The sequence below is a fragment of the Antedon bifida genome, chromosome 7, assembly GCF_963402885.1.
Source record: "Antedon bifida chromosome 7, ecAntBifi1.1, whole genome shotgun sequence".
Taxonomy (NCBI): Eukaryota; Metazoa; Echinodermata; class Crinoidea; order Comatulida; family Antedonidae; genus Antedon; species Antedon bifida.
Genome location: NC_136232.1, coordinates 16,395,124 through 16,410,444, shown reverse-complemented (window position 1 = coordinate 16,410,444; position 15,321 = coordinate 16,395,124).

The following is a 15,321-nucleotide window of genomic DNA, read 5'->3' as shown; positions in this document are numbered from 1 at the left end:
TTTGAGCATTTCGATAAAACTTTTCACACAAAACATTAAAGTGCACAAAATAGCTTCAAATCGCATTTGGAGACGTTTTAGACCATTTTGTGCATTTCGATGAAACTTGGTTACACAAAAACATCAAAGTGCATACAATAGCTTAATATCATATTTAGAGACGTTTTAGACCATTTTGTGCATTTCGATGAAACTTTTCACACAAAACATAAAAGTGCATAAAATAGCTTCAAATCGCATTTGGAGACGTTTTAGACCATTTTGTGCATTTCGATGAAACTTGGTTACACAAAAACATCAAAGTGCACAAAATAGTTCCAAATCGCATTTGGAGACGTTTTAGACCATTTTGTGCATTTCGAAAAAACTTTTCACACAAAAACATCAAAGTGCATACAATAGCTTAATATCGTATTTGGAGACGTTTTAGACCATTTTGTGCATTTCGATGAAACTTTTCACACAAAACATAAAAGTGCATAAAATAGCTTCAAATCGCATTTGGAGACGTTTTAGACCATTTTGTGCATTTCGATGAAACTTTTCACACAATAACAACAAAGTGCATACAATAGCTTAATATCGTATTTGGAGACGTTTTAGACCATTTTGTGCATTTCGATGAAACTTTTCACAAAAAAACATCAATGTGCATACAACAGCTTTTTATCGTATTTGGAGACGTTTTTGACCATTTTGTGCATTTCGATGAAACTTTTCACACAAAACCATCAAAGTGCATAAAATATCTTCAAATCGCATTTGCAGACATTTTAGACCATTTTGTGCATTTCGATGAAACTTAGTTACACAAAAACATCAAAGTGCTTAAAATCACATTTGAAACCGTTTTAGACCATTTCGAGCATTTCTATAAAACTTTTGACACAAAACATCAAAATGCACAAAAGAGCTCCAAATCGCATTTGGAGACGTTTTAGACCATTTTGAGCATTTCGAAAAAACTTTTCACTCAAAAACATTAATGTGCATACAATAGCTCAATATAGTATTTGGAGACGTTTTAGACCATTTTGTGCATTTCGATGAAACTTGATTACATAAAAACATCAAAGTGCTTAAAATCACATTTGAAACCGTTTTAGAACATTTTGAGCATTTCGTAAAAATATGTTAACATAAAAACACCAAAGTGCTTAGAATAGCTTCAAAACGGATTTGGAGACGTTTTAGACCATTTTGTGCATTTCGTTAAAACTTTTCACACAAAAACATCAAAGTGCATACAATAGCTTAATATAGTATTTGGAGACGTTTTAGACCATTTTGAGCATTTCGATAAAACTTTTCACACAAAACATTAAAGTGCACAAAATAGCTTCAAATCGCATTTGAAGACGTTTTAGACCATTTTGTGCATTTCGATGAAACTTTTCACACAAAAACAACAAAGTGCATATAATAGCTTAATATCGTATTTGGAGACGTTTTAGACCATTTTGTGCATTTCGATGAAACTTTTCACACAAAAACATCAATGTGCATACAACAGCTTATTATCGTATTTGGAGACGTTTTTGACCATTTTGTGCATTTCGATGAAACTTTTCACACAAAAACATCAAAGTGCATAAAATATCTTCAAATCGCATTTGCAGACGTTTTAGACCATTTTGTGCATTTCGATGAAACTTAGTTACACAAAAACATCAAAGTGCTTAAAATCACATTTGAAACCGTTTTAGACCATTTCGAGCATTTCTATAAAACTTTTGACACAAAACAACAAAGTGCACAAAAGAGCTCCAAATCGCATTTGGAGACGTTTTAGACCATTTTGTGCATTTCGAAAAAACTTGATTACACAAAAATATCAAAGTGCTTAAAATCACATTTGAAACCGTTTTAGACCATTTTGAGCATTTCGATAAAACTTTTCACACAAAACATTAAAGTGCACAAAATAGCTTCAAATCGCATTTGGAGACGTTTTAGACCATTTTGTGCATTTCGATGAAACTTGGTTACACAAAAACATCAAAGTGCACAAAAGAGTTCCAAATCGCATTTGGAGACGTTTTAGACCATTTTGTGCATTTCGAAAAAACTTGATTACACAAAAATATCAAAGTGCTTAAAATCACATTTGAAACCGTTTTAGACCATTTTGAGCATTTCGATAAAACTTTTCACACAAAACATTAAAATGCACAAAATAGCTTCAAATCGCATTTGGAGACATTTTAGACCATTTTGTGCATTTCGATGAAACTTGGTTACACAAAAACATCAAAGTGCACAAAAGAGTTCCAAATCGCATTTGGAGACGTTTTAGACCATTTTGTGCATTTCGAAAAAACTTTTGACATAAAAACATCAAAGTGCATACAATAGCTTAATATCGTATTTGGAGACGTTTTATACCATTTTGTGCATTTCGATGAAACTTTTCACACAAAACATAAAAGTGCACAAAATAGCTTCAAATCGCATTTAGAGACGTTTTAGACCATTTTGTGCATTTCGAAAAAACTTTTCACACAAAAACATCAATGTGCATACAACAGCTTATTATCGCATTTGGAGACGTTTTAGACCATTTTGTGCATTTCGAAAAAACTTTTCACACAAAAACATCAAAGTGCATACAATAGCTTAATATCGTATTTGGAGACGTTTTAGACCATTTTGTGCATTTCGATGAAACTTTTCACACAAAAACATAAAAGTGCATACAATAGCTTAATATCGTATTTGGAGACGTTTTAGACCATTTTGTGCATCTCGATGAAACTTTTCACCCAAAAGATAAAACTGCACAAAATAGCTTCAAATCGCATTTAGAGACGTTTTAGACCATTTTGTGCATTTCGAAAAAACTTTTCACACAAAAACATCAAAGTGCATACAATAGCTTAATATCGTATTTGGAGACGTTTTAGACCATTTTGTGCATTTCGATGAAACTTTTTACACAAAAACAACAAAGTGCATACAATAGCTTAATATCGTATTTGGAGACGTTTTAGACCATTTTGTGCATTTCGATGAAACTTTTCAAACAAAAACATCAATGTGCATACAACAGCTTATTATCGCATTTGGAGACGTTTTAGACCATTTTGTGCATTTCGAAAAAACTTTTCACACAAAAACATCAAAGTGCATACAATAGCTTAATATCGTATTTGGAGACGTTTTAGACCATTTTGTGCATTTCGATGAAACTTTTCACACAAAAACATCAATGTGCATACAACAGCTTATTATCGTATTTGGAGACGTTTTTGACCATTTTGTGCATTTCGATGAAACTTTTCACACAAAACCATCAAAGTGCATAAAATATCTTCAAATCGCATTTGCAGACGTTTTAGACCATTTTGTGCATTTCGATGAAACTTAGTTACACAAAAACATCAAAGTGCTTAAAATCACATTTGAAACCGTTTTAGACCATTTCGAGCATTTCTATAAAACTTTTGACACAAAACATCAAAGTGCACAAAAGAGCTCCAAATCGCATTTGGAGACGTTTTAGACCATTTTGAGCATTTCGAAAAAACTTTTCACTCAAAAACATCAAAGTGCATACAATAGCTTAATATAGTATTTGGAGACGTTTTAGACCATTTTGAGCATTTCGATAAAACTTTTCACACAAAACATTAAAGTGCACAAAATAGCTTCAAATCGCATTTGGAGACGTTTTAGACCATTTTGTGCATTTCGATGAAACTTGGTTACACAAAAACATACAAGTGCACAAAATAGTTCCAAATGGCATTTGGAGACGTTTTAGACCATTTTGTGCATTTCGAAAAAACTTTTCACACAAAAACATCAAAGTGCATACAATAGCTTAATATCGTATTTGGAGACGTTTTAGACCATTTTGTGCATTTCGATGAAACTTTTCAAACAAAAACATCAATGTGCATACAACAGCTTATTATCGCATTTGGAGACGTTTTAGACCATTTTGTGCATTTCGAAAAAACTTTTCACACAAAAACATCAAAGTGCATACAATAGCTTAATATCGTATTTGGAGACGTTTTTGACCATTTTGTGCATTTCGATGAAACTTAGTTACACAAAAACATCAAAGTGCTTAAAATCACATTTGAAACCGTTTTAGACCATTTCGAGCATTTCTATAAAACTTTTGACACAAAACAACAAAGTGCACAAAAGAGCTCCAAATCGCATTTGGAGACGTTTTAGACCATTTTGTGCATTTCGAAAAAACTTGATTACACAAAAATATCAAAGTGCTTAAAATCACATTTGAAACCGTTTTAGACCATTTTGAGCATTTCGATAAAACTTTTCACACAAAACATTAAAGTGCACAAAATATCTTCAAATCGCATTTGGAGACGTTTTAGACCATTTTGTGCATTTCGATGAAACTTGGTTACACAAAAACATCAAAGTGCACAAAAGAGTTCCAAATCGCATTTGGAGACGTTTTAGACCATTTTGTGCATTTCGAAAAAACTTTTGACATAAAAACATCAAAGTGCATACAATAGCTTAATATCGTATTTGGAGACGTTTTATACCATTTTGTGCATTTCGATGAAACTTTTCACACAAAACATAAAAGTGCACAAAATAGCTTCAAATCGCATTTGGAGACGTTTTAGACCATTTTGTGCATTTCGAAAAAACTTTTCACACAAAAACATCAAAGTGCATACAATAGCTTAATATCGTATTTGGAGACGTTTTAGACCATTTTTTGCATTTCGATGAAACTTTTCAAACAAAAACATCAATGTGCATACAACAGCTTATTATCGCATTTGGAGACGTTTTAGACCATTTTGTGCATTTCGAAAAAACTTTTCACACAAAAACATCAAAGTGCATACAATAGCTTAATATCGTATTTGGAGACGTTTTAGACCATTTTGTGCATTTCGATGAAACTTTTCACACAAAAACATAAAAGTGCATACAATAGCTAAATATCGTATTTGGAGACGTTTTAGACCATTTTGTGCATCTCGATGAAACTTTTCACCCAAAACATAAAAGTGCACAAAATAGCTTCAAATCGCATTTGGAGACATTTTTGACCAATTTGTGCATTTCGATGAAGCTTTTTACACAAAAACAACAAAGTGCATACAATAGCTTAATATCGTATTTGGAGACGTTTTAGACCATTTTGTGCATTTTGATGAAACTTTTCAAACAAAAACATCAATGTGCATACAACAGCTTATTATCGCATTTGGAGACGTTTTAGACCATTTGGTGCATTTCGAAAAAACTTTTCACACAAAAACATCAAAGTGCATACAATAGCTTAATATCGTATTTGGAGACGTTTTAGACCATTTTGTGCATTTCGATGAAACTTTTCACACAAAAACATCAATGTGCATACAATAGCTTATTATCGTATTTGGAGACGTTTTTGACCATTTTGTGCATTTCGATGAAACTTTTCACACAAAACATAAAAGTGCATAAAATAGCTTCAAAACGCATTTGGAGACGTTTTAGACCATTTTGTGCATTTCGATGAAACTTTTCACTCAAAAACATCAAAGTGCATACAATAGCTTAATATAGTATTTGGAGACGTTTTAGACCATTTTGAGCATTTCGATAAAACTTTTCACACAAAACATTGAAGTGCACAAAATAGCTTCAAATCGCATTTGGAGACGTTTTAGACCATTTTGTGCATTTCGATGAAACTTGGTTACACAAAAACATCAAAGTGCACAAAAGAGTTCCAAATCGCATTTGGAGACGTTTTAGACCATTTTGTGCATTTCGAAAAAACTTTCACACAAAAACATCAAAGTGCATACAATAGCTTAATATCATATTTGGAGACGTTTTAGACCATTTTGTGCATTTCGATGAAACTTTTCACACAAAACATAAAAGTGCATAAAATAGCTTCAAATCGCATTTGGAGACGTTTTAGACCATTTTGTGCATTTCGATGAAACTTGGTTACACAAAAACATCAAAGTGCACAAAATAGTTCCAAATCGCATTTGGAGACGTCTTAGACCATTTTGTGCATTTCGAAAAAACTTTTCACACAAAAACATCAAAGTGCATACAATAGCTTAATATCGTATTTGGAGACGTTTTAGACCATTTTGTGCATTTCGATGAAACTTTTCAAACAAAAACATCAATGTGCATACAACAGCTTATTATCGCATTTGGAGACGTTTTAGACCATTTTGTGCATTTCGAAAAAACTTTTCACACAAAAACATCAAAGTGCATACAATAGCTTAATATCGTATTTGGAGACGTTTTAGACCATTTTGTGCATTTCGATGAAACTTTTCACACAAAAACATAAAAGTGCATACAATAGCTTAATATCGTATTTGGAGACGTTTTAGACCATTTTGTGCATCTCGATGAAACTTTTCACCCAAAACATAAAAGTGCACAAAATAGCTTCAAATCGCATTTGGAGACATTTTTGACCACTTTGTGCATTTCGATGAAACTTTTTACACAAAAACAACAAAGTGCATACAATAGCTTAATATCGTATTTGGAGACGTTTTAGACCATTTTGTGCATTTTGATGAAACTTTTCAAACAAAAACATCAATGTGCATACAACAGCTTATTATCGCATTTGGAGACGTTTTAGACCATTTTGTGCATTTCGAAAAAACTTTTCACACAAAAACATCAAAGTGCATACAATAGCTTAATATCGTATTTGGAGACGTTTTAGACCATTTTGTGCATTTCGATGAAACTTTTCACACAAAAACATCAATGTGCATACAACAGCTTATTATCGTATTTGGAGACGTTTTTGACCATTTTGTGCATTTCGATGAAACTTTTCACACAAAACCATCAAAGTGCATACAATATCTTCAAATCGCATTTGCAGACGTTTTAGACCATTTTGTGCATTTCGATGAAACTTTTCACACAAAACCATCAAAGTGCATAAAATATCTTCAAATCGCATTTGCAGACGTTTTAGACCATTTTGTGCATTTCGATGAAACTTAGTTACACAAAAACATCAAAGTGCTTAAAATCACATTTGAAACCGTTTTAGACCATTTCGAGCATTTCTATAAAACTTTTGACACAAAACATCAAAGTGCACAAAAGAGCTCCAAATCGCATTTGGAGACGTTTTAGACCATTTTGAGCATTTCGAAAAAACTTTTCACTCAAAAACATCAAAGTGCATACAATAGCTTAATATAGTATTTGGAGACGTTTTAGACCATTTTGAGCATTTCGATAAAACTTTTCACACAAAACATTAAAGTGCACAAAATAGCTTCAAATCGCATTTGGAGACGTTTTAGACCATTTTGTGCATTTCGATGAAACTTGGTTACACAAAAACATCAAAGTGCATACAATAGCTTAATATCATATTTAGAGACGTTTTAGACCATTTTGTGCATTTCGATGAAACTTTTCACACAAAACATAAAAGTGCATAAAATAGCTTCAAATCGCATTTGGAGACGTTTTAGACCATTTTGTGCATTTCGATGAAACTTGGTTACACAAAAACATCAAAGTGCACAAAATAGTTCCAAATCGCATTTGGAGACGTTTTAGACCATTTTGTGCATTTCGAAAAAACTTTTCACACAAAAACATCAAAGTGCATACAATAGCTTAATATCGTATTTGGAGACGTTTTAGACCATTTTGTGCATTTCGATGAAACTTTTCACACAAAACATAAAAGTGCATAAAATAGCTTCAAATCGCATTTGGAGACGTTTTAGACCATTTTGTGCATTTCGATGAAACTTTTCACACAATAACAACAAAGTGCATACAATAGCTTAATATCGTATTTGGAGACGTTTTAGACCATTTTGTGCATTTCGATGAAACTTTTCACAAAAAAACATCAATGTGCATACAACAGCTTTTTATCGTATTTGGAGACGTTTTTGACCATTTTGTGCATTTCGATGAAACTTTTCACACAAAACCATCAAAGTGCATAAAATATCTTCAAATCGCATTTGCAGACATTTTAGACCATTTTGTGCATTTCGATGAAACTTAGTTACACAAAAACATCAAAGTGCTTAAAATCACATTTGAAACCGTTTTAGACCATTTCGAGCATTTCTATAAAACTTTTGACACAAAACATCAAAATGCACAAAAGAGCTCCAAATCGCATTTGGAGACGTTTTAGACCATTTTGAGCATTTCGAAAAAACTTTTCACTCAAAAACATCAATGTGCATACAATAGCTCAATATAGTATTTGGAGACGTTTTAGACCATTTTGTGCATTTCGATGAAACTTTTCACACAAAACATCAAAGTGCACAAAATAGCTTCAAATCGCATTTGGAGACGTTTTAGACCATTTTGTGCATTTCGATGAAACTTGATAACATAAAAACATCAAAGTGCTTAAAATCACATTTGAAACCGTTTTAGAACATTTTGAGCATTTCGTAAAAATATGTTAACATAAAAACACCAAAGTGCTTAGAATAACTTCAAAACGGATTTGGAGACGTTTTAGACCATTTTGTGCATTTCGTTAAAACTTTTCACACAAAAACATCAAAGTGCATACAATAGCTTAATATAGTATTTGGAGACGTTTTAGACCATTTTGAGCATTTCGATAAAACTTTTCACACAAAACATTAAAGTGCACAAAATAGCTTCAAATCGCATTTGAAGACGTTTTAGACCATTTTGTGCATTTCGATGAAACTTTTCACACAAAAACAACAAAGTGCATACAATAGCTTAATATCGTATTTGGAGACGTTTTAGACCATTTTGTGCATTTCGATGAAACTTTTCACACAAAAACATCAATGTGCATAAAACAGCTTATTATCGTATTTGGAGACGTTTTTGACCATTTTGTGCATTTCGATGAAACTTTTCACACAAAAACATCAAAGTGCATAAAATATCTTCAAATCGCATTTGCAGACGTTTTAGACCATTTTGTGCATTTCGATGAAACTTAGTTACACAAAAACATCAAAGTGCTTAAAATCACATTTGAAACCGTTTTAGACCATTTCGAGCATTTCTATAAAACTTTTGACACAAAACAACAAAGTGCACAAAAGAGCTCCAAATCGCATTTGGAGACGTTTTAGACCATTTTGTGCATTTCGAAAAAACTTGATTACACAAAAATATCAAAGTGCTTAAAATCACATTTGAAACCGTTTTAGACCATTTTGAGCATTTCGATAAAACTTTTCACACAAAACATTAAAGTGCACAAAATAGCTTCAAATCGCATTTGGAGACGTTTTAGACCATTTTGTGCATTTCGATGAAACTTGGTTACACAAAAACATCAAAGTGCACAAAAGAGTTCCAAATCGCATTTGGAGACGTTTTAGACCATTTTGTGCATTTCGAAAAAACTTGATTACACAAAAATATCAAAGTGCTTAAAATCACATTTGAAACCGTTTTAGACCATTTTGAGCATTTCGATAAAACTTTTCACACAAAACATTAAAGTGCACAAAATAGCTTCAAATCGCATTTGGAGACGTTTTAGACCATTTTGTGCATTTCGATGAAACTTGGTTACACAAAAACATCAAAGTGCACAAAAGAGTTCCAAATCGCATTTGGAGACGTTTTAGACCATTTTGTGCATTTCGAAAAAACTTTTGACATAAAAACATCAAAGTGCATACAATAGCTTAATATCGTATTTGGAGACGTTTTATACCATTTTGTGCATTTCGATGAAACTTTTCACACAAAACATAAAAGTGCACAAAATAGCTTCAAATCGCATTTGGAGACGTTTTAGACCATTTTGTGCATTTCGAAAAAACTTTTCACACAAAAACATCAATGTGCATACAACAGCTTATTATCGCATTTGGAGACGTTTTAGACCATTTTGTGCATTTCGAAAAAACTTTTCACACAAAAACATCAAAGTGCATACAATAGCTTAATATCGTATTTGGAGACGTTTTAGACCATTTTGTGCATTTCGATGAAACTTATCACACAAAAACATAAAAGTGCATACAATAGCTTAATATCGTATTTGGAGACGTTTTAGACCATTTAGTGCATCTCGATGAAACTTTTCACCCAAAACATAAAAGTGCACAAAATAGCTTCAAATCGCATTTAGAGACATTTTTGACCAATTTGTGCATTTCGATGAAACTTTTTACACAAAAACAACAAAGTGCATACAATAGCTTAATATCGTATTTGGAGACGTTTTAGACCATTTTGTGCATTTCGATGAAACTTTTCAAACAAAAACATCAATGTGCATACAACAGCTTATTATCGCATTTGGAGACGTTTTAGACCATTTTGTGCATTTCGAAAAAACTTTTCACACAAAAACATCAAAGTGCATACAACAGCTTATTATCGTATTTGGAGACGTTTTTGACCATTTTGTGTATTTCGATGAAACTTTTCACACAAAACCATCAAAGTGCATAAAATATCTTCAAATCGCATTTGCAGACGTTTTAGACCATTTTGTGCATTTCGATGAAACTTAGTTACACAAAAACATCAAAGTGCTTAAAATCACATTTGAAACCGTTTTAGACCATTTCGAGCATTTCTATAAAACTTTTGACACAAAACATCAAAGTGCACAAAAGAGCTCCAAATCGCATTTGGAGACGTTTTAGACCATTTTGAGCATTTCGAAAAAACTTTTCACTCAAAATCATCAAAGTGCATACAATAGCTTAATATAGTATTTGGAGACGTTTTAGACCATTTTGAGCATTTCGATAAAACTTTTCACACAAAACATTAAAGTGCACAAAATAGCTTCAAATCGCATTTGGAGACGTTTTAGACCATTTTGTGCATTTCGATGAAACTTGGTTACACAAAAACATACAAGTGCACAAAATAGTTCCAAATCGCATTTGGAGACGTTTTAGACCATTTTGTGCATTTCGAAAAAACTTTTCACACAAAAACATCAAAGTGTATACAATAGCTTAATATCGTATTTGGAGACGTTTTAGACCATTTTGTGCATTTCGATGAAACTTTTCAAACAAAAACATCAATGTGCATACAACAGCTTATTATCGCATTTGGAGACGTTTTAGACCATTTTGTGCATTTCGAAAAAACTTTTCACACAAAAACATCAAAGTGCATACAATAGCTTAATATCGTATTTGGAGACGTTTTTGACCATTTTGTGCATTTCGATGAAACTTTTCACACAAAAACATCAAAGTGCATAAAATATCTCCAAATCGCATTTGCAGACGTTTTAGACCATTTTGTGCATTTCGATGAAACTTAGTTACACAAAAACATCAAAGTGCTTAAAATCACATTTGAAACCGTTTTAGAACATTTCGAGCATTTCTATAAAACTTTTGACACAAAACATCAAAGTGCACAAAAGAGCTCCAAATCGCATTTGGAGACGTTTTAGACCATTTTGAGCATTTCGAAAAAACTTTTCACTCAAATACATCAAAGTGCATACAATAGCTTAATATAGTATTTGGAGACGTTTTAGACCATTTTGAGCATTTCGATAAAACTTTTCACACAAAACATTAAAGTGCACAAAATAGCTTCAAATCGCATTTGGAGACGTTTTAGACCATTTTGTGCATTTCGATGAAACTTGGTTACACAAAAACATCAAAGTGCACAAAATAGCTCCAAATCGCATTTGGAGACGTTTTAGACCATTTTGTGCATTTCGAAAAAACTTTTCACACAAAAACATCAAAGTGCATACAATAGCTTAATATCGTATTTGGAGACGTTTTAGACCATTTTGTGCATTTCGATGAAACTTAGTTACACAAAAACATCAAAGTGCTTAAAATCACATTTGAAACCGTTTTAGACCATTTCGAGCATTTCTATAAAACTTTTGACACAAAACAACAAAGTGCACAAAAGAGCTCCAAATCGCATTTGGAGACGTTTTAGACCATTTTGTGCATATCGAAAAAACTTGATTACACAAAAATATCAAAGTGCTTAAAATCACATTTGAAACCGTATTAGGCCATTTTGAGCATTTCGATAAAACTTTTCACACAAAACATTAAAGTGCACAAAATAGCTTCAAATCGCATTTGGAGACGTTTTAGACCATTTTGTGCATTTCGATGAAACTTGGTTACACAAAAACATCAAAGTGCACAAAAGAGTTCCAAATCGCATTTGGAGACGTTTTAGACCATTTTGTGCATTTCGAAAAAACTTTTGACATAAAAACATCAAAGTGCATACAATAGCTTAATATCGTATTTGGAGACGTTTTATACCATTTTGTGCATTTCGATGAAACTTTTCACACAAAAACATCAATGTGCATACAACAGCTTATTATCGCATTTGGAGACGTTTTAGACCATTTTGTGCATTTCGAAAAAACTTTTCACAAAAAAACATCAAAGTGCATACAATAGCTTAATATCGTATTTGGAGACGTTTTAGACCATTTTGTGCATTTCGATGAAACTTTTCACACAAAAACATAAAAGTGCATACAATAGCTTAATATCGTATTTGGAGACGTTTTAGACCATTTTGTGCATCTCGATGAAACTTTTCACCCAAAAGATAAAAGTGCACAAAATAGCTTCAAATCGCATTTAGAGACATTTTTGACCAATTTGTGCATTTCGATGAAACTTTTTACACAAAAACAACAAAGTGCATACAATAGCTTAATATCGTATTTGGAGACGTTTTAGACCATTTTGTGCATTTCGATGAAACTTTTCAAACAAAAACATCAATGTGCATACAACAGCTTATTATCGCATTTGGAGACGTTTTAGACCATTTTGTGCATTTCGAAAAAACTTTTCACACAAAAACATCAAAGTGCATACAATAGCTTAATATCGTATTTGGAGACGTTTTAGACCATTTTGTGCATTTCGATGAAACTTTTCACACAAAAACATCAATGTGCATACAACAGCTTATTACCGTATTTGGAGACGTTTTTGACCATTTTGTGCATTTCGATGAAACTTTTCACACAAAACCATCAAAGTGCATAAAATATCTTCAAATCGCATTTGCAGACGTTTTAGACCATTTTGTGCATTTCGATGAAACTTAGTTACACAAAAACATCAAAGTGCTTAAAATCACATTTGAAACCGTTTTAGACCATTTCGAGCATTTCTATAAAACTTTTGACACAAAACATCAAAGTGCACAAAAGAGCTCCAAATCGCATTTGGAGACGTTTTAGACCATTTTGTGCATTTCGAAAAAACTTGATTACACAAAAATATCAAAGTGCTTAAAATCACATTTGAAACCGTTTTAGACCATTTTGAGCATTTCGATAAAACTTTTCACACAAAACATTAAAGTGCACAAAATAGCTTCAAATCGCATTTGGAGACGTTTTATACCATTTTGTGCATTTCGATGAAACTTGGTTACACAAAAACATCAAAGTGCACAAAAGAGTTCCAAATCGCATTTGGAGACGTTTTAGACCATTTTGTGCATTTCGAAAAAACTTTTGACATAAAAACATCAAAGTGCATACAATAGCTTAATATCGTATTTGGAGACGTTTTATACCATTTTGTGCATTTCGATGAAACTTTTCACACAAAACATAAAAGTGCACAAAATAGCTTCAAATCACATTTGGAGACGTTTTAGACCATTTTGTGCATTTCGAAAAAACTTTTCACACAAAAACATCAAAGTGCATACAATAGCTTAATATCGTATTTGGAGACGTTTTAGACCATTTAGTGCATTTCGATGAAACTTTTCACTCAAAAACATCAATGTGCATACAACAGCTTATTATCGCATTTGGAGACGTTTTAGACCATTTTGAGCATTTCGATAAAACTTTTCACACAAAACATTAAAGTGCACAAAATAGCTTCAAATCGCATTTGGAGACGTTTTAGACCAATTTGTGCATTTCGATGAAACTTTTTACACAAAAATAACAAAGTGCATACAATAGCTTAATATCGTATTTGGAGACGTTTTATACCATTTTGTGCATTTCGATGAAACTTTTCACACAAAACATAAAAGTGCACAAAATAGCTTCAAATCGCATTTGGAGACGTTTTAGACCATTTTGTGCATTTCGAAAAAACTTTTCACACAAAAACATCAAAGTGCATACAATAGCTTAATATCGTATTTGGAGACGTTTTAGACCATTTTGTGCATTTCGATGAAACTTTTCAAACAAAAACATCAATGTGCATACAACAGCTTATTATCGCATTTGGAGACGTTTTAGACCATTTTGTGCATTTCGAAAAAACTTTTCACACAAAAACATCAAAGTGCATACAATAGCTTAATATCGAATTTGGAGACGTTTTAGACCATTTTGTGCATTTCGATGAAACTTTTCAAACAAAAACATCAATGTGCATACAACAGCTTATTATCGCATTTGGAGACGTTTTAGACCATTTTGTGCATTTCGAAAAAACTTTTCACACAAAAACATCAAAGTGCATACAATAGCTTAATATCGTATTTGGAGACGTTTTAGACCATTTTGTGCATTTCGATGAAACTTTTCACACAAAAACATAAAAGTGCATACAATAGCTTAATATCGTATTTGGAGACGTTTTAGACCATTTTGTGCATCTCGATGAAACTTTTCACCCAAAACATAAAAGTGCACAAAATAGCTTCAAATCGCATTTGGAGACATTTTTGACCAATTTGTGCATTTCGATGAAACTTTTTACACAAAAACAACAAAGTGCATACAATAGCTTAATATCGTATTTGGAGACGTTTTAGACCATTTTGTGCATTTCGATGAAACTTTTCAAACAAAAACATCAATGTGCATACAACAGCTTATTATCGCATTTGGAGACGTTTTAGACCATTTTGTGCATTTCGAAAAAACTTTTCACACAAAAACATCAAAGTGCATACAATAGCTTAATTTAGACCATTTTGTGCATTTCGATGAAACTTTTCACACAAAAACATCAATGTGCATACAACAGCTTATTATCGTATTTGGAGACGTTTTTGACCATTTTGTGCATTTCGATGAAACTTTTCACACAAAACCATCAAAGTGCATAAAATATCTTCAAATCGCATTTGCAGACATTTTAGACAATTTTGTGCATTTCGATGAAACTTAGTTACACAAAAACATCAAAGTGCTTAAAATCACATTTGAAACCGTTTTAGACCATTTCGAGCATTTCTATAAAACTTTTGACACAAAACATCAAAGTGCACAAAAGAGCTCCAAATCGCATTTGGAGACGTTTTAGACCATTTTGAGCATTTCGAAAAAACTTTTCACTCAAAAACATCAAAGTGCATACAATAGCTTAATATAGTATTTGG